Source organism: Pseudophryne corroboree, chromosome 4, assembly GCF_028390025.1.
Source record: "Pseudophryne corroboree isolate aPseCor3 chromosome 4, aPseCor3.hap2, whole genome shotgun sequence".
Lineage (NCBI taxonomy): Eukaryota > Metazoa > Chordata > Amphibia > Anura > Myobatrachidae > Pseudophryne > Pseudophryne corroboree.
This window is the reverse complement of record NC_086447.1, coordinates 115,454,017-115,475,038: the sequence shown is the minus strand read 5'-3', so window position 1 is coordinate 115,475,038 and position 21,022 is coordinate 115,454,017. Positions and strand designations below refer to the sequence as shown.

The 21,022-nt window shown below is 46.6% G+C and overlaps 1 long non-coding RNA gene across 2 annotated transcripts in view; it reads left to right on the top strand.

The window, feature by feature from the left end:
• Positions 1 to 21,022, top strand: part of LOC134911153 (uncharacterized) — a 359,931-nt gene that overhangs the window by 126,997 nt on the left and 211,912 nt on the right. For both annotated transcript variants that reach the window (XR_010176358.1, XR_010176359.1), the window contains exon 5: positions 12,464 to 12,618. This is a non-coding gene — a long non-coding RNA (uncharacterized LOC134911153). The remainder of the gene's footprint in view (positions 1 to 12,463; positions 12,619 to 21,022) is intronic.

Here is a 21,022-nt window from a genome sequence, read left to right as displayed (position 1 = left end):
AGGAGCCGGGTGCTGCAGAGTGATATTCTCCTGCAGCACTCGGTTCCTGTGACATGCCTTCAGGGTGACAATCCGTGAGGCCATGCCTCCTTTATTAGGCCACATCCCTTTTTAGGGCGGCCATGCCTCCGGCTCGGGGGAATAGGGCAGAGCGCGCACTAGGTCAATGGTTTTAAATCAAAGGAGGAAACCCACTGGTGGTTGAACCCTCAATGATTGCCAGTTGTGCAGACTGGGTGCTGCATATGCTCCGATTGATGTGGCTTCCATCAGAATCCCATGGACTATGTATCCATCGGGAGAACAGACATTCATGGTAAAGAAGATTTACCATCGGTGTCAGGCCATCGATGGTTGCTGACCATTGAGGATTGATCCCTGGTGGCTCATAGTAATTAGTGATGTGCACCGGAAATTTTTCGGGTTTTGTGTTTTGGTTTTGGATTCGGTTCCGCGGCCGTGTTTTGGATTCGGACGCGTTTTGGCAAAACCTCCCTGAAAATTTTTTGTCGGATTCGGGTGTGTTTAAATCATAGAATTTGGGGGTCATTTTGATCCCATAGTATTATTAACCTCAATAACCATAATTTCCACTCATTTCCAGTCTATTCTGAACACCTCACACCTCACAATATTATTTTTAGTCCTAAAATTTGCACCGAGGTCGCTGGATGACTAAGCTAAGCGACCCAAGTGGCCGACACAAACACCTGGCCCATCTAGGAGTGGCACTGCAGTGTCAGACATGATGGCAGATTTAAAAAATAGGCCACAAACAGCACATGATGCAAAGAAAAAAAAGAGGTGCACCAAGGTCGCTGGATGGCTAAGCGACCCAAGTGGCCGACACAAACACCTGGCCCATCTAGGAGTGGCACTGCAGTGTCAGACAGGATGGCAAATTTAAAAAATAGGCCCCAAACAGCACATGATGCAAAGAAAAAAAGAGGTGCACCAAGGTCGCTGGATGGCTAAGCTAAGCGACCCAAGTGGCCGACACAAACACCTGGCCCATCTAGGAGTGGCACTGCAGTGTCAGACAGGATGGCACTACAAAAAATAGTCCCCAAACAGCACATGATGCAAAGATAAATTAAAGAAAAAAGAGGTGCAAGATGGAATTGTCCTTGGGCCCTCCCACCCACCCTTATTTTGTATAAACAGGACATGCACACTTTAACGAACCCATCATTTCAGCGACAGGGTCTGCCACATGACTGTGACTGAAATGACTGGTTGGTTTGGGCCCCCACCAAAAAAGAAGCAATCAATCTCTCCTTGCACAAACTGGCTCTACAGAGGGAAGATGTCCACCTCCTCCTCATCGTCCGATTCCTCATCCCTTTCACTGTGTACATCCCCCTCCTCACAGATTATTAATTCGTCCCCACTGGAATCCACCATCTCAGGTCCCCGTGTACTTTCTGGAGGCAATTGCTGGTGAATGTCTCCACGGAGGAATTGATTATAATTCATTTTGATGAACATCATCTTCTCCACATTTTCTGGAAGTAACCTTGTACGCCGATTGCTGACAAGGTGAGCGGCTGCACTAAACACTCTTTCGGAGTACACACTGGAGGGGGGGCAACTTAGGTAAAATAAAGCCAGTTTGTGCAAGGGCCTCCAAATTGCCTCTTTTTCCTGCCAGTATACGTACGGACTGTCTGACGTGCCTACTTGGATGCGGTCACTCATATAATTCTCCACCATTCTTTCAATGGTGACAGAATAACATGCAGTGACAGTAGATGACATGTCAGTAATCGTTGGCAGTTCCTTCAGTCCCGACCAGATGTCAGCACTCGCTCCAGACTTCCCTGCATCACCGCCAGCGGGTGGGCTCGGAATTCTTAGCCTTTTCCTCGCAGCCCCAGTTGTGGGAGAATGTGAAGGAGGAGCTGTTGACGGGTCACGTTCCGCTTGACTTGACAAGTGTCTCACCAGCAGGTCTTTGAACCTCTGCAGACTTGTGTCTGCCGGAAAGAGAGATACAACGTAGGTTTTAAATCTAGGATCGAGCACAGTGGCCAAAATGTAGTGTTCTGATTTCAACAAATTGACCACCCGTGAATCCTGGTTAAGCTAATTAAGGGCTCCATCCACAAGTCCCACATGCCTAGCGGAATCGCTCTGTTTTAGCTCCTCCTTCAATCTCTCCAGCTTCTTCTGCAAAAGCCTGATGAGGGGAATGACCTGACTCAGGCTGGCAGTGTCTGAACTGACTTCACGTGTGGCAAGTTCAAAGGGTTGCAGAACCTTGCACAACGTTGAAATCATTCTCCACTGCGCTTGAGTCAGGTGCATTCCCCCCTCCTTTGCCTATATCGTAGGTAGCTGTATAGGCTTGAATGGACTTTTGCTGCTCCACCATCCTCTGAAGCATATAGAGGGTTGAATTCCACCTCGTTACCACCTCTTGCTTCAGATGATGGCGGGGCAGGTTCAGTAGTGTTTGCTGGTGCTCCAGTCTTCGGCACGCGGTGGCTGAATGCCGAAAGTGGCCCGCAGTTCTTCGGGCCACCGACAGCATCTCTTGCACGCCCCTGTCGTTTTTAAAAAAAATCTGCACCACCAAATTCAATGTATGTGCAAAACATGGGACGTGCTCGAATTTGCCCACATGTAATGCACGCACAATATTGGTGGCGGTGTCCGATGTCACAAATCCCCAGGAGAGTCCAATTGGGGTAAGCCATTCTGCGAAGATGTTCCTCAGTTTCCGTAAGAGGTTGTCAGCTGTGTGCCTCTTATGGAAAGTGGTGATACAAAGCGTAGCCTGCCTAGGAACGAGTTGGCGTTTGCGAGACGCTGCTACTGGTGCCGCCACTGCTGTTCTTGCTGCGGGAGGCAATACATCTACCCAGTGGGCTGTCACAGTCATATAGTCCTGAGTCTGCCCTGCTCCACTTGTCCACATGTCCGTGGTTAAGTGGACATTGGGTACAACTGCATTTTTTAGGACACTGGTGACTCTTTTTCTGAGGTCTGTGTACATTCTCGGTATCGCCAGCCTAGAGAAGTGGAACCTAGATGGTATTTGGTATCGGGGACAAACTAACTCAATAAATTCTCTAATTCCCTGTGAATTAACGGTGGATACCGGACACACGTTTAACACCACCCAGGCTGCCAAGTCCTGAGGTATCTGCTTTGCAGCAGGATGACTGCTGTGATATTTCATCTTCCTCGCAAAGGACTGTTGGACAGTCAATTGCTTACTGGACGTAGTACAAGTGGTCTTCCGACTTCCCCTCTGGGATGACGATCGACTCCCAGCAGCAACAACAGTAGTGCCAGCAGCAGTAGGTGTTACACTCAAGGATGCATCGGATGAATCCCAGGCAGGAGAGGACTCGTCAGACTTGACAGTGACATGGCCTGCAGGACTATTGGCTTTCCTGTCTAAGGAAGAAATTGACACTGAGGGAGTTGGTGGTGTGGTTTGCAGGAGCTTGGTTACAAGAGGAAGGGATTTAATTGTCAGTGGACTGCTTCTGCTGTCACCCAAAGTTTTTGAACTTGTCAATGACTTCTGATGAATGCGGTCCAGGTGACGTATAAGGGAGGATGTTCCTAGGTGGTTAACGTCCTTACCCCTACTTATTACAGCTTGACAAAGGCAACACACGGCTTGACAAATGTTGTCCGCATTTCTGTTAAAATAATTCCACACCGACTAGGTGATTTTTTTTGTAATTTGACCAGGCATGTCAATGGCCATATTCGTCCCATGGACAACAGGTGTCTCCCCGGGTGCCTGACTTAAACAAACCACCTGACCATCAGAATCCTCCTTGTCAATTTCCTCCTCAGCGCTAGCAACACCCATATCCTCATCCTGGTGTACTTCAACAGTGACATCTTCAATTTGACTATCAGGAACTGGACTGCAGGTGCTCCTTCCAGCACTTGCAGGGGGCGTGCAAATGGTGGAAGGCGCAACCTCTTCCCGTCCAGTGTTGGGAAGGTCAGGCATCGCAACCGACACAATTGGACTCTCCTTGGGTATTTGTGATTTAGAAGAACGCACAGTTCTTTGCTGTGCTTTTGCCAGCTTAAGTCTTTTAATTTTTCTAGCGAGAGGATGAGTGCTTCCATCCTCATGTGAATCTGAACCACTAGCCATGAACATAGGCCAGGGCCTCAGTCGTTCCTTGCCACTCCGTGTCGTAAATGGCATATTGGCAAGTTTACGCTTCTCATCAGATGCTTTTAATTTAGATTTTTAGGTCATTTTACTGAACTTTCGTTTTTTGGATTTTACATGCTCTCTACTATGACATTGGGCATCGGCCTTGGCAGACGACGTTGATGGCATTTCATCGTCTCGGCCATGACTAGTGGCAGCAGCTTCAGCACGAGGTGGAAGTGGATCTTGATCTTTCCCTATTTTACCCTCCACATTTTTGTTCTCCATTTTTTAATGTGTGGAATTATATGCCAGTAATATATCAATAGCAATGGCCTACTGTACCATACCGCTATATATTATATACTGGTGGTCAGCAAAATTCTGCACTGTCCTCCTACTATATATACTGCGCACAACTAAAATGCACCACAGGTATGGATGGATAGTATACTTGACGACACAGAGGTAGGTAGAGCAGTGGATTACTGTACCGTACTGCTATATATTATATACTGGTGGTTAGCAAAATTCTGCACTGTCCTCCTACTATATAATACTGTGCACAATAAAAAGCACCACAGGTATGGATGGATAGTATACTTGACGACACAGAGGTAGGTAGAGCAGTGGACTACTGTACCATACTGCTATATATTATATACTGGTGGTCAGCAAAATTCTGCACTGTCCTCCTACTATATAATACTGCGCACAACTAAAATGCACCACAGGTATGGATGGATAGTATAATTGACGACACAGAGGTAGGTAGAGCAGTGGCCTACTGTACCGTACTGCTATATATTATATACTGGTGGTCAGCAAAATTCTGCACTGTCCTCCTACTATATATACTGCGCACAACTAAAATGCACCACAGGTATGGATGGATAGTATACTTGACGACATTGAGGTAGGTAGAGCAGTGGACTACTGTACCGTACTGCTATATAATACTGGTGGTCACTGTCAGCAAAATTCTGCACTGTCCTCCTATACTACAATGCAGCACAGATATGGAGCGTTTTATTAGGCAGAACGTAGATATTTGCACTTGCAGCACACTGAGCACAGATATTTTCAGCACACTGAGCACAGATATTTGCAAGCACACTGAGCACAGATATTTGCAGCACACTGAACACAGAAACTGAGAGAACGCTGCACGTCCTCTCCCTATCATCTACAATGCACGAGTTAAAATGGCGGTGATGCGCGGCTCCTTATATAGAATACGAATCTCGCGAGAATCCAACAGCTGGATGATGACGTTCGGGCGCGCTCGGGTTAACCGAGCAAGGCGGGAGGATCCGAGTCTGCCTCGGAACCGTGTAAAATGGGTGAAGTTGGGGGGGTTCGGATTCCGAGGATCCGAACCCGCTCATCACTAATAGTAATAGTATGCACCCAAGTAAATTTTCCCAATCAAGCAGGGCCGTAACTACGTGTGTGCCAAGTGGGCTTGGCACACAGCGCAGTTGCCCTGAGGGCGCACGGCCAGCGGCATGTAATGAGTCAAATTGACTCATTACATGCCGCCTCTGCTGTGTGCGCCGCGCTGGAGGGAGAAGAGACCAGCGCCGGGCAGCGGAGAAGGAGGAGGAGGGAGGGGGAGCAGGGAGCCGCAGCAGCGCTATTTCATTGGTAGTAAGCGCCGCTGCAGCATCCCCCTCTCCTTCTGTATTGGCTGCCTGGCGCTGCTATGGATGCTGGGATGCGGTTCCTTCATCCCAGCATCCACAGCAGCGCCAGGCAGCCAATACGGAAGGAGAGGGGGATGCTGCAGCGGCGCTTACTACCAATGAAATAGCGCTGCTGCGGCTCCCTGCTCCCCCTCCCTCCTCCTCCTTCTCACCTCACTGCCTGCACCGAGAGGGAGATGCGAGCACGAGGAGCCTGTCAGCGGGGAGAAGGTAAGTATATCCCTCTCTCTCTCTCTCTCTCTCTCAGGGGGACACCGTCTGCCGCAATGTGTAAAAAGGGGGATGGCCGCCGCAATGTGTAAAAAGGGGGCCTGGCTGCCGCAATGTGTAAAAAGGGGTCCTGGCTGCCGCAATGTGTAAAAAGGGGTCCTGGCTGCCGCAATGTGTAAAAAGGGGTCCTGGCTGCCGCAATGTGTAAAAAGGGGTCCTTGCTGCCGCAATGTGTAAAAAGGGGGACTGGCTGCCGCAATGTGTAAAAAGGGGTCCTGGCTGCCGCAATGTGTAAAAAGGGGGACTGGCTGCCGCAATGTGTAAAAAGGGGTCTTGGCTGCCGCAATGTGTAAAAAGGGGGACTGGCTGCCGCAATGTGTAAAAAGGGGTCCTGGCTGCCGCAATGTGTAAAAAGGGGGACTGGCTGCCGCAATGTGTAAAAAGGGGGCCTGGCTGCCGCAATGTGTAAAAAGGGGGACTGGCTGCCGCAATGTGTAAAAAGGGGTCCTGGCTGCCGCAATGTGTAAAAAGGGGGACTGGCTGCCGCAATGTGTAAAAAGGGGTCCTGGCTGCCGCAATGTGTAAAAAGGGGTCCTGGCTGCCGCAATGTGTAAAAAGGGGGCCTGGCTGCCGCAATGTGTAAAAAGGGGGCCTGGCTGCCGCAATGTGTAAAAAGGGGGCCTGGCTGCCGCAATGTGTAAAAAGGGGTCCTGGCTGCCGCAATGTGTAAAAAGGGGTCCTGGCTGCTGCAATGTGTAAAGAGGGGGCCTGGCTGCCGCAATGTGTAAAAAGGGGGACTGGCTGCCGCAATGTGTAAAAAGGGGGCCTGGCTGCCGCAATGTGTAAAAAGGGGGACTGGCTGCAGCAATGTGTAAAAAGGGGTCCTGGCTGCCGCAATGTGAAAAAAGGGGTCCTGGCTGCCGCAATGTGTAAAGAGGGGGCCTGGCTGCCGCAATGTGTAAAAAGGGGGACTGGCTGCCGCAATGTGTAAAGAGGGGGCCTGGCTGCCGCAATGTGTAAAAAGGGGGACTGGCTGCCGCAATGTGTAAAAAGGGGGCCTGGCTGCCGCAATGTGTAAAAAGGGGGACTGGCTGCCGCAATGTGTAAAAAGGGGGACTGTCTGCTGTAATGTGTAAAAAGGGGGACGCTGTCTGCTGTAATGTATAAAAGTGCAGCGTAATTTGAATAATGTAGACTACTGTGCACCGTAGTATGAATTGCTATTATTTTGTGGCCACGCCCCTTCCCCGTGAAGCCACGCCCCTATATATTTTTTTGCGCGCCCACGGGCGCACTGCCCCTATCTTACATGGGGGGGGGGGGGGGGCGCCACCGTCGTTTCTTGTACACAGCGCTAAAATGCCTAGTTACGGCACTGCAATCAAGTGCAGGTTATATATTAATAACTATAACATTCTGTTTATAAAAAGATTCATCAATTAACAATGTTTTTGTTACTTTCAGTGTAAGTGGTTGCAAACAGAGGCAGGCAGAAGACCCAGCTACCCTCGGCGCTTTAAGAGAGGGGGCCCATGTGCTGCCTCTTCTGTTCGGGCCCCCTCCTCTCTGCCGGCAACGCTGGAGAGTCTGAGCACTAGAGGGCTCAGACTCTACTGCGCATATCACCAGGAAAATGGTGCAGCAGCCATTTTCCCAGTTATTTCTCTACTGTGCATGCGCAGAACACCGTGAAAATGGCCACTGCACCATTTTCAAAGTGATTCCACAGCGCTGCTGACATTAGCGCAGGACTCCAGAGGGGTAAGTATTCAAAAAATGGGTGCAGTGTGTGCGGTGGGGGCCCACTCTAGACTCAGGGGCCTGTGTGCACCGCACACACTGCACCCTTATAGATACGCCTCCCTCATGATTTGAGCAAGGTGTATGTGGACACATCAGTAAATTATAAGAGACATTAGACAACTTATACTATAAATAAATTCCAGTAAAACAAAATACTGTAGAACAAGTCTAGAGAACAGAAAATAAAGGAATTCCAGTTAAGTCTACACAACACGATATTGGTCTATTCAGGCTGTAAAACAAACCAGAAAAAAATAAAATCTTCAATTTAATTTTGTATTAATCAACTTTGCAGAATAGTTTTGAAATACAAATCAGATGTGCATAAATGATAAGTTTGCCACTTTATCTAGAAAGTAGCAGATGGCAAATAAACATTAATCAAATATTCAATTCATTCTTAAAAACGCGCCTTATTGGATATTGTGGGTTACTATGGTTACATGCTGCATGTATTCAAACATGGATGACAGAGTCTGACATATCTGCAATTACATCCACAACTCAGCGTTAATAATGGAACTTTAATTGAGCTTTATTATCACCTGGGATGAGTTACATTACTGTATGGCTATTTATATATTTACTGAAACAGTTGCTCATGTCACCAAGACCCTTGCCATGGAAAATGTCAGAATATTTTTTAATGCACCATTACATGAAATAGTCACCTCCTTCCACATTTGCGAATAGCGTTTTTCATGTTTCTCCAGCTGCATTTGTCCTACGTGTTCTGTGGGTAATTCCCTACTGCTCCCTACCTATACAACAGTTTAGATGCAGTGACCAGTTGCAGAACTAGCAGCGGTGCAGCCGGTGCATTGCATTGGGGCCCACTATAGTGAAGGGGCCCACAGAGCCAGAATTACAGTGAGTCACACTGACTCATGTTATGCGCTGCCCACTGCTAGTGCCCCAGAGACTGTGGCAATACGGCCGCTGACGTTTTCAGAGCTCATCTCAGCTCCTACGCCCTGAATGTGTGGGACTGGTCGTGTGGAGGGGGGAGGAGAGGCCGCTCTCTCAGCTCCTCCCCCCATGCTCTGTAATGCTGCTGCCTGCCTGTGTGGGACTGCCTGACTCGAGGGGAGAGGAGGGGCCCCTCTCTCAGCTCCTGCCCTTTCATACTTGTCCCCTGAAATCCCAGGTGCTAAAAGTCCATGGGAGGGAAGCAAAGGCACTGGCCATCTCCAAGTGCAGCAGCAGTACCTGATTGTCCATGCCACAGAAGCCAGGTAGGAGAAACACAATCCTAGAGTTCTACAAGTGGCAAGTGCTGCTCAGCCTCTCTCTCTCTCTCTCTCTCTCCCCCTTGGCCCTCTCTCTCTCTCTTTTATCTCCCCCTCGGCACCTAGTCTCTCTTGCCCTCTCTCTTGCGCACTCTCTCTCCCTCAGCCTCCCCCTATCTGTCTCTTTCTCCACCCACCCCACTCACTCTCCCCGTCCCCCCTTCCCTGTCTCTCTCTCTCCGCCCCCCTCCAACTCCCTTCTCTGCATCTCTCCCTTCTGTCTCTCTCCCTTCATCTCTGCCCCTCTCTCCCCCCTCTCTCCATCAATCTCTTTCCATCTCACATCTCTCTCTCTGTTCCCCTGCACCTCTCTTCCTTCCTCTTCACCCCTATCTCTCTCTCCCTCCATCTCTCCCCCCTCCCTCTCCCTCACTCTCTCCTCTTCCCTAATATAATTCCTCTTCTATCCCTCTCCGTCTCCCCCCTCTCTTTCTGTCTCTCTCTCCATCTCTGCCCTTCTCTCTCTGTCTTCCCCTCATTGTCTCTCTGTCTCCCCCTACCTCTCTCTCTGTCTCCCCCTCCCTCTCTCCACCCATTTCTCTCTCCATCTCCGCCCCCCTCTCCCTTCGTCTCTCTCTCTCTCTCTGTTCCCCTGCGCCTCTCTTCCTTCCTCTTCACCCCTCTCTCTCTCTTTCCTTCTCTCCATCTCCCCTCTCTCTCTCCATCTCCCCCTCTCTGTCTCTCCATCTCTGTTCCTTTCTCTCTGCCCCCCTCTGTCTCTCTCTGTATCTCTGTCTCCCTCTCTCTCCATCTCCGCTCCTCTCTCTCCCTCCATCTCCTGTCTCTTTCTCTCTCTGTTCCACCACTTCCTTCCTCTTCACCCCTCTCTCCCCCGTCTCTCCCTCCCCCTCTCTCTCCCTCACTCTCTCCTTTTCCCTAACATAATTCCTCTTCTATCCCTTTAGTAAACCTTTCCACTACAGTAGCATTGTCTTTCCTCAGCTCTCATGTTAAAGCCACATTTTTTTTCTCTGCCTATCTTCCCCACTGATACCTTCCCTTCATGTCCCAGTGAACTCATTCAACCCAATTTACCCCCTTTACTCCTTCCTACAGAGACCTTTCATACCCTCTGCCTCGCCTCTTCACCTTCTCCCAGTCATCCTCGCCCTCTCTCTGTCACCCGCTCCATCCTCCAATGCCTCTCCCTGGCACCCACTGCTTCTCCCTCTCATCCTTTCCTGTCACCCATTTCCTCTCCCTTTCACCAACTCTCCATCTCCATGTCATCTCCCTCTCCCTGTCGTCCTCACCCCCATTATCCTCTGCATCATCGCCATTACCCTGTACCTCTCCCTGACATCCACTGTCTTGTGGCATATTATGAACTTGGGGTGGGGTGGAGAAGGGGTACCCAAAGTTTTGGTTTGCACCTGGTCCCACCACTCACAAGTTCCGCTACTGGCAGTAATGTCACTAGGCAACATCTGTCTCCTTGAAAGAAATTTAGCATGGATTTTTCAGAGAGACATTGTAGTAACATTTCAGGTATAGCTGTAGTTGGACCAGCTGGCACAGTGGTTAGCATTTCTGCCTCTATGGTGTCATGGGTTTGATTCTGACCAGGGCACCACTCTAGTGGAGTTTGTGTGTTTTCCCTGTATCTGTTTAAGCGGGTCATTCCGACCCGATTGCACGCTGCACTTCTTCGCAGCCGTGCGATTGGGTCGGTACTAGCCCTAGTCTACTTTTGCACAAAACATTTTTTGCATAGCCTGGCTGCACAAGCGAACGCAGCCTTGCTATGCAAAAAACACTCCTCCATAGGCGGCGTCTACCTGATCGCACGGGCAGCAAAAAGTTGCTGCGTGCGATCAGGTCAGAATGACTCTCTAAATTTCCTCCATAGAGAAAATGTACTGAAGATCGAACAAAAAAATCAATCAGCATTGACCGTATGTTCCAGGGTCAAACGGGTCTATGTACTAAGCCTTGGAGACAGATAAAGTATCAAACAACAGCTCCTGACATTTTTTCAAACACAGCCTATAACATAGCAGTTAGAAGCTTATTGGCTGGTACTCTATCTCTTTGCACTTCATCTCTCTACAAGGCTTAAGGTGCATACACATGGAGCGATATGCGCTAACTTTCCTTACGATTTATCGTAAGGAAAATTAGTGCATTTTGCACCATGGTGGTCATTCCGAGTTGTTCACTCGGTAAATTTCTTCGCATCGCATCGATTTTCCGCTTATTGCGCATGCGCAATGTTCGCACTGCGACTGCGCCAAGTAAATTTGCTATGCAGTTAGGAATTTTACTCACGGCATTAGGAGGTTTTTTCTTCGTTCTGGTGATCGTAATGTGATTGACAGGAAGTGGGTGTTTCTTGGCGGAAACAGGCCGTTTTATGGGAGTGTGTGAAAAAACGCTACCGTTTCTGGGAAAAACGCGGGAGTGGCTGGAGAAACGGAGGAGTGTCTGGGCGAACGCTGGGTGTGTTTGTGACGTCAAACCAGGAACGACAAGCACTGAACCGATCGCACTGGCAGAGTAAGTCTCGAGCTACTCAGAAACTGCACAGAGAAGTGTTTTCGCAATATTGCGAATCTTTCGCTCGCAATTTTGATAAGCTAAGATTCACTCCCAGTAGGCGGTGGCTTAGCGTGTGCAAAGCTGCTAAAAGCAGCTTGCGAGCGAACAACTCGGAATGAGGGCCCATGTGTACACAGCTTGCGATGCCGATGTGCGGTCCCACGGGATCGGCATTGCAAGAAAAAATAGACCGTGCAGGCAGCCCAACATTGACTGCCGGTCACATCGCATAGTCAATGTCGGGCATTGAGTGCACCACACCGTGTGTATGCACCATTATTATATAGACCCCAAAATGCTATTTTTGCTTACAGTCGCCTTTTAAAACCAATGTCGATGTTAATTTTTATTAAGTTAGTTGGCTTTTGTCAGTTCCTTTCAAAATCATCTGCAAACAGACATAAAAATCATCAAAAAATCGTAAAAAAAATTAAAAAAATCGACAACCACTTCCTGCTGCGGTTCCTTCTGGTTTGCGTACATCTACTATGGTGGAGAGCCGACGCATCCGCAGGGCCCATTCTGGGCATTTGCAGAACAGGTCCTGCATTGTCGCACGCAGCGCCCCCTGAGCTGTTTCCACTGTACCCATCTTTAAATGAAGCCTATATTCCTGCAGCCACAGCGAATCAAATGGTTGGCTCTCTTTGTATTAGAGATGTACGTTGATCTTGATTTCTTTAATAATTCTTTTGTTTTTTTTTAAACGATAAAATCATGAATTAAATTTTGGACATGTTTATTTTCCTACAGTATTTTTAATATCTGGCCTGATTTATTGACAGATGCTATAGTGATTGCAGCTGCAATTATGCACGCTGAGGTAGTGTGAAATTCTGCAAAAACCTAGCAGCACTGAAAAGTACAGAGACGCCCAGCGGAGCCACTCCACCATTAACGCCCACAAATGCTGCCGAACTGTCAATCACTCTGCATGAAGGTAAGTGCTGCGAGCACCATTGCTATTTGGCTTTGGCGCATGAGCAGTGCAAAGCATATTTATTATTATTATTATCTAGAGCATATGCATGCTCTATTTACCGATAATCGCCCAATTGCAAAAACATCGGCATTGTGTCTGTCATCTCTACTGTTGTAGGCGAGCGCAACCACATCACTTCAAAAAACTCCGCCCCCCCGAGCAGAGCACTATGGGCGAGAGGAGGGTTGCAGGCGTGATGGTCGGCAGAGAGTGCTTCTCCATTCCCCGGTGGCTCTGTGTGTCTAAATACAGTGGTCAGGTCCGCCGGGAAAGCGGCAGGAGCGTAGACCTCAGAGAAGCGCTGCCGCCTGCTGGGCACTCGCAGTGATGTTTACTTTGCAAGTGGTGCCCCCGGCTGTCTCTGGCTTCGAATCCCCTCCTACTGCTGAGTATGCGGGGCGAGTAGGGCACAAGCAGGGCAGTGAGACAAAGTGCCTGCAAGTGTAAGGCTTATGCGCCGCCCTCCAGGGGGGTGGACAATTACAATAGCATTAAACCGCTGGCAACGAGCATGACGAGCAAGTAATTTTAAAGTAATTAGAAGCCTTACTGTAGGGCATAATGTATAATGGGCATTGTGCTGTATAGCATAATATGGTGCAAGGGACATTACTGTGTGGGTCTTACTACGTTGGAATTTGTATTCTTTCCTATGGTGGCCGAGGTCTGTTGGTGCAGGGTCAAAAACTGGGGAGTAAAGTAGTATTTTCCTGCGAGGCCACTCCCATTTTAGCAAGGTCACACCCATTTCAGTGAGGCCACGCCCCCTCACCAAGAGCAAATTGTCTAGAAACAGCCCTGGTATAGGCACCATAATGAAGGTTTAGGCAATAGAAAGTGTTTTCAAGGTGAAAATTGCCAGTCACTGATGCAAGGTTTCAATTGCGAGTCGATTTTTTTTTTTGCGGACGATATTTGCCTTTAGTACCGTAAATCCTGATTTGCAAAATTGACCAGAAATCTGTGAAAATACACAAAATCGGTGCCAATATCGAATGTGAATGTGCCAATATCCACCAGAAAGCATGTCATAATGTAGCTGTACAAATAATGAAAATAAAACTGTCCTATTAGAATTCCACTTACTGTAGCCTGTGGCATGCCTACGGCAGTTCTAATGGCTGAATCAATGGTAATCATTGGATGAGCTACAGAGATGCAGGGATATGGTGCTGAAAGAACGCGGTAGAGGGGATGATGCTGGTGAGATGAAGGAACGTATGCCGACGAAGAGGCACGGAGGGGGGTTGGTGCTGGAGAGACGCGGGGGGAGGGGGAGTGTTTGATGCTGGCGAGACACAGTAAGAAGGTTTTGCTGGTGAGATGCAAAAGGAATTTGCTGATGAGACACTGGGAGATGGTACTGAAGCGATGCAAGGGAGATGACTATGGTGAGACAAAGGGAGGAAGCTGGTTTGGCGTCTGTCCACAATGTTTGCTCAGTCAATTTGAGCTAACATCTGTGCTCAGTCATAGATATCCTTATATCCTGGACTGTTAGGGTGCCTTGAGGACTGAGTTTGGAAACCACTGATCTAGAAGGTGTTACACAAATTTAGGAGTTTGCACTACAGCTGGAGGAAGAGCCCTTACATAAAAATTAGTTTCAAGTATTTTTCATGCCACCCTCAAATGTACCAGGCGAGGCAGCCATCTTGGATGCACTACAAAGGAAACAATGTGTGAGGTAAGCCATACAATGAAACATAAAATACGGGTGACAACGTGTGCAATATGCTACGCACAATTAATGGAAGTATAACAAGAAGATGCAGGAAAAACAAAATAGAGAAGCTGAATGCAAAGACATAAAACGGCGGTATGAAAACAATGATGGCAGCACTATGAAAACTGTGGTGAAGGTAATAAAAACATAATATTTTAAAATAATGGAATAAACTGCAACAAGCCTTATGATTCAGCCTGCGCTTAACATCTCCCTTGCTCGTGGGTGTGGTCTTGACGCATCCAGCAGTTTGTTGAGTATGACTGGTCCGCAGCACGAGACTGTCCTCGAACCCAGTCTCTGAAGTACATGATAACAACAGAATGATAACCAAGGTGGCATAAGGAAAAAAATTAGTAATAAATAATAATACATAATGGCCCTGATTCAGATGTGGTTGGGGTTGATATTTTATTTTTTATGATAAATGTATGTTTTCATTTTATGAATTAATAACATTGCTCTATATTTAGAGCCTGTTTCAGTAATTTCCAGTTGGTACATAGCACGGCTTTAGTACTTCCCTTAATAGACCTGTAAAATGGACCTGGCATTTGGCAGGTCACCTCAGCTTGCCCCTGTACCACTTCTACCAGCTGTGTCTGTCTTTTCTCTTTTCACCAGCACCGCACTGGAAGCCTTCATCACCTCTATTCAGAATGCACATATCCATCTCAGGACATGTTCTTAATTATTAATTGTTACCAGATTGAAAGATCTCATAAGCAGGGCCCTCTTCCCTCTTGTGCTTTTCCTCCCCTTCCTTATACCATCATCTCCTCATTGTCAACAATGGCAACAAACTTTTTGGTACAATAAAGCAAGTAACTGTGCACCTGGGCAAAACCATGTGCAGTGCAGGGGGAGCAGATGTAACGTGCAGAGAGATTTCGATTTGGGTGAGGTGTGTAAAAACTGAAATCTAAATTGCAGTGTAAATATAAAGCTGTCTGACATTGGAGGGCTACAAACATAGTAACATAGTAACATAGTATCTGAGGTTGAAAAAAGACAATTGTCCATCGAGTTCAACCTATTTGTGGTCTCCTATGCATGATGATTTGACTAAAATTTCTGACTGATGCTGCTGTCAGCCGTTGCATTTTATCCCTATTTATAGTAACTATAATGCATGACTATGCACCATACCCCTGGATATCCTTATCCATTAGGAATTTATCTAACCCATTCTTAAAGGTGTTGACAGATTCCGCCATTACAACTCCCTCGGGCAGGGAATTCCAAACACGTATTGTCCTTACCGTGAAAAAGCCTTTACGCCGTATTGTGCGGAATCTCCTCTCCTCTAACCTGAACGAGTGTCCACGAGTCCTCTGTGTTGATCTAACCAAAAACAGGTCCCGCGCAAGCTCTGTGTATTGTCCCCTTATATATTTGTAGATGTTGATCATATCCCCTCTTAGTCTCCGCTTTTCCAATGTAAACATGCCTAGTCTTTCAAGCCTTTCCTTGTATTCCATCGTCTCCATGCCCTTAATTAGTTTGGTCGCAGTCCTACTTTGGGTACTACTGCTTAGCTTGCTATCTATGAGGACACCTAAGTCCTTTTCCAGTACAGAATCCCCTAATTTTACCCCATTTAGTAGGTAGGTGTAATTTTTGTTCTTGTTACCACAGTGCATTACCTTACACTTGTCTGTGTTGAAGCGCATTCTCCATTTGGCTGCCCATGCTTCTAATTTAACTAAGTCGTTCTGAAGAGACTCGGCATCCTCCTCTGTATTTATAGCCTTACACAATTTGGTATCATCTGTAAAAATTGACACCATGCTCTCTAGACCTTCTGTTAGGTCGTTAATGAAAATATTGAACAATAGCGGTCCTAATACTGAGCCTTGCGGCACACCACTTAGCACTTCAGTCCAAGTTGAAAAAGATCCATTAACCACAACGCGCTGCTCCCTATTATCTAACCAGTTTTTGACCCAAGTGCATATTGTGCTTCCTAGCCCTGATTCTTGTAGCTTGTAGATAAGTCTCATGTGTGGTACAGTATCGAACGCTTTGGCAAAGTCTAAAAAGATTACATCCACGTCTTTACCCTGATCTAGGTTTGCGCTTACTGTTTCATAAAAGCCAAGTAAGTTGGTTTGACAGGATCTGTCCTTCATAAACCCATGTTGATTCCTTTTAATGACCTTATTGACTTCCAGGAACTTCTGAATACTATCTCTTAGAATACCTTCCAATACTTTCCCCACTATAGATGTAAGACTAACTGGTCTATAATTACCTGGTTCAGCTTTACTTCCCTTTTTGAATATAGGCACTACTTCCGCTATACGCCAGTCTTTGGGAACCATACCTGATATAACTGAATCCTTAAAGATCAAAGATAGCGGTTTTGCCAGTTCAGAGTGAAGCTCCCTTAGAACCCCTGGGTGAATACCATCGGGCCCTGGTGATTTATTAATCTTTAAATGTTTTAATCGGTCACAGACTACTTCCTCACTTAAATAAGTACCTATCAGTGGGATATTCTCATTATTGAGATTGTGTGTCAGTCCCTGAATTGGGTCCTCTCTAGTGAATACTGTTGAAAAAAACTCATTTAGTGTGTCCGCTATGTCATTATCATTTTTGCTTAAGACTCCCAACTTGTCTTTTAAAGGGCCTATACTCTCCTTCTTTAATCTCTTGCTATTAATGTATTTAAAGAATTTTTGGGGATTCGCTTTGCTTTCCTTTGCTACTAGTTTTTCAGTTTCTACTTTAGCCGCTCTTATTTCCTTTTTGCAAATTTTGTTACATTCCTTATAGTGCTGAAATGACTCTGCTTCCCAGTCAGATTTGTATTTTTCAAATGCTCGCCTTTTCTTGCCCATAAATTCCTTAATCTTTTTGTTAAGCCACATCGGTTTATGATTTTTATTCCTTTTTTTGCTGCTCATAGGAATAAATTTGAGTGTATTTTTAGCTAGCAGGAATTTTAGTACCTCCCATTTCTCCGTAGTATTTTTTCCTAAAAACAAACCTTCCCATTCAATATCCCTGAAAAATACCCTCATCTTTTCAAAATTTGCTTTGCTAAAGTTTAGAGTCCTAGTTGAGCCAGTATAGGGCTGCTTATGAAAACTGATATTGAATGTGACCATATTGTGGTCGCTGTTTCCTATGGGTTCCCCTACTATAATACCTGATACCAAATCCCCATTGTTTGTTAATACCAGGTCTAAGATTGCATTGTACCTAGTTGGTTCCTCAATTAGTTGGACTAAGTAGTTATCATTAAGTGTGTTTAAAAACATATTGCCCCTAGCAGTATCACATGAATCGTTTTTCCAGTTTATCTCTGGATAGTTAAAATCTCCCATCACTACTATGTCTCCTACTCCTGCTGCTCTTTCAATTTGCTTTAGTAACAATTCCTCATCAGATGCGTTGATACCAGGCGGCCTATAGCATACACCCAATACTAACTTTTTTATTCCTTTTTCCCCGCATGCAATTTCTACCCATAATGTCTCGACAGTGTCTACAGTCCCCTCCTGAATATCTTCCCGTATATCAGGTTTTAAAAATGGCTTTACGTAAAGACACACCCCTCCACCCTTTTTATTTAGTCTGTCTCTCCTAAACAGTGTATAGCCCTCTAGATTGACTGTCCAATCATGAGATTCATCCCACCAAGTTTCAGTAATGCCTATAATATCATACTGTTTGCTTGCTGCAAGTATTTCTAGTTCACCCTTTTTACCAGTAATGCTTCTGGCGTTTACATACATACAACTAAGATAAGTATTTTCCCTTGCGTTAGGGACATCTTTCACCTTATGTAGCAATGATGACCTGTAATCGTCATTGGTTAGTGCTTTGGTAAAATCTCTTTTAGTACCCATGTTAGTAACCTTACCGCCTGCTCTTACCCTCCCCCCAACTTCTCCCCCATTTCGTTTACTACCGCCATCCCCACTATTCTCACTGCATGACCCGTAGTTTCTAGCTAAACCCTCCCCCCAGGCTCCTAGTTTAAAATCTCCTCCAACCTTCTAACCATCCATCCCCCCAGGACCGCTGCCCCGTCCTCAGTCAGGTGCAATCAGTCATGACAAAGGAGATGGCGCCTGACTGAGAAGTCCGCCCAGTGTTCCAGGAACACAAACCCCTCTTTCCTGCACCAATCCCTAAGCCACACATTTACCTCCCTAATCTCCCTCTGCCTCCCTGGACTAGCGCGTGGCACGGGTAATAATTCCGAGAATATTACCTTAGATGTCCTTGCCTTCAGTTTCTTTCCTAAGTCCCTATAGTCTTTCTTAAGGACATCCCACAGACAGTATTTATCCTGATGATCTACAATTCCTCCCAGACCTCTGCCCTGCTCTCCTCACTTGTATCTCCAACTATTTCTCTGTTATCTTTTCCTGGATGTAACAGCACTTTCTTAAACTTAACATGTCTAAGGGAGGGATGTACTAACCTCCCCGGCCGCATTATCTGGCTTTTCTCAGCGCTCCTTGTGTTATCTCCGCGGTTACTGGTCTCCTCTCTGCTGCCCGGCGCTACCCGTTGCTCCCCCACACTCCCCGTCTTTTTTCTCCTCTCACTGCCGTCCTCCTCATCACCGCCGCGGCCACCATAGCATTTAGTCAGCGCTGCGCTCCCCCACATGACACAGGAACTACTGGATGCATGGCATGCCAGGAAGCTGACACAAGTGCGCATGTGCAAATGACAGGGGGAGCGCAGCGCTGACCAGGCGCTATGGAGAGCACAGGACTCAGTGGCCGCGGCGGTGATGAGGCGGACGGCAGTGAGAGGAGAAAAAAGACGGGGAGTAGAGAGGAGATCAGTAACCGCGGAGATAACACAAGGAGCGCTGAGAAAAGCCAGATAACGTGGCGGGGGAGGGTAGTACATCCCGCCCTAAGACTGAGCTGATCAGCTTCTCATAGTCCCACACAACCTCACTTCCCACAATTTCATTATCTATTGATGGCACTACTATCTCCTCTAGCCCCCAAGTGCTCTGTCTTGGAGTAATATATTGTCTCAAACTGTAAGTGCTTTTTTTCTTGTTTTGCTCATTTATTTATGTACTGTGTAATGGGCGCTGCGGATCCCTTGTGGCACCATATAAATAAAATATAATAATTAATAATAATAAAATCAGAATCTGGCGCAGTGTGTACCCAGCTTAAGTTACGTTGTTTTTTTTTGGTCATACTATTTTGTTTATGTAAATTGTAACGTGCTGTGGAACCATAAAAAATATATTATTATTATTATTGTTATAATGATTATTATTAATAATATTGAATTATATAGTGTCAGCATACTTCCCAGAACCTTACAATTTTGAAAAAGCAGTAATAAAACAAGACAGGACCTGATAGCAGAGGTGTCACCGAGTGTGGTGACACCTGGTGCGCACCCTTGATATGCTCGCTGCACAAAGGGGGCGTGGCTGCAAATAAAGGGGTGTGGCCCCGCGGATCGTCACCCCGGGTGAGTGCCCAGCATCTCTGGAGATGCTGGTCTGTACTGGGCTGACCCCGGACACTGTCTGCAGCGCTGTCGGCTGTTCTTCTATGACAGGAGCCGGGTGCTGCAGCAGAATTTCACACTGCAGCACCTGGCTCCTATCACTGCGGAGGAGCCAACAGATTGGTGTCACTACTTCTAGGTGTCACACCTGGGTGCGGAACACACACCCCACACCCACCTTGTGACGCCACTGCCTGATAGACAAAGAGGAGAGAGGGCATGGCTTCCAGAGCTGGCCATAGGCATAGGCAAACTAGGCAATTGCCTAGGGCATTTGATATGCCTAGGGGCATCAGCAGCTTCTGCTGATTAAAATGATGTGCAGCATGCCTATATTCTGTGTGTAGCATTTCATATGCAGATACAGCCACAGTCTAACACAGTATATAGGCATGCTGCATATAAATTTAATCAGCAGAAGCTGCTTGTGCATGCTAGCCACATAGCAATGCAAATAAAAAAAGGTGCCCGATGTTAGCATTGAGACAAGATTTATGAGGACACATCTGTTTCCAAGCAGAGGCAGAGGTACAGTGTTAGTGGCAGTGTGAGTGCTGTGTGCATGTGAGTGGGTTGGTTGTGCAGTAGTGTTTGGAATATGTGTAAGGAGCATTATGTGTGTCATGTAAAAATGCATTAATAATGTGCAACATATGTGTAAGGGGCACTATGTGTGTCATTATGTGTATAAAGGCATTAATATTGTGCAACATATGTGTAAGGGGCACTATGTGTGTCATTATGTGTATAAGGGCATTAATAATGTGCAGCATATGTGTAACGGTGCTACTGTATGTGTGTCATTATGTGTATAGGGGCATTAATAATGTGCGGCATATGTGTAAGGGACATTATGTGTAAAAGGGCATTAATAAAGGTTGTCATAATGTGTAAGGTGCATTATGTTTATAAGGACATTAATAATATATCTCATATGTGTAAGGGGCATTACTGTGTGGCATTATGTGTATAAGATGCTCTACTCTGTGGCATTGCGTATAGAAAGGGCACTACTGTGTCATCTAATGTGAATAAAGAGCAATAGGGTGTGGTGTAATGTGAATAAGGAGCAATTCAGTGTGAGGTAATGTGAATAAGGGGCTCTACTGTGAGGAGTAATGTTTATAA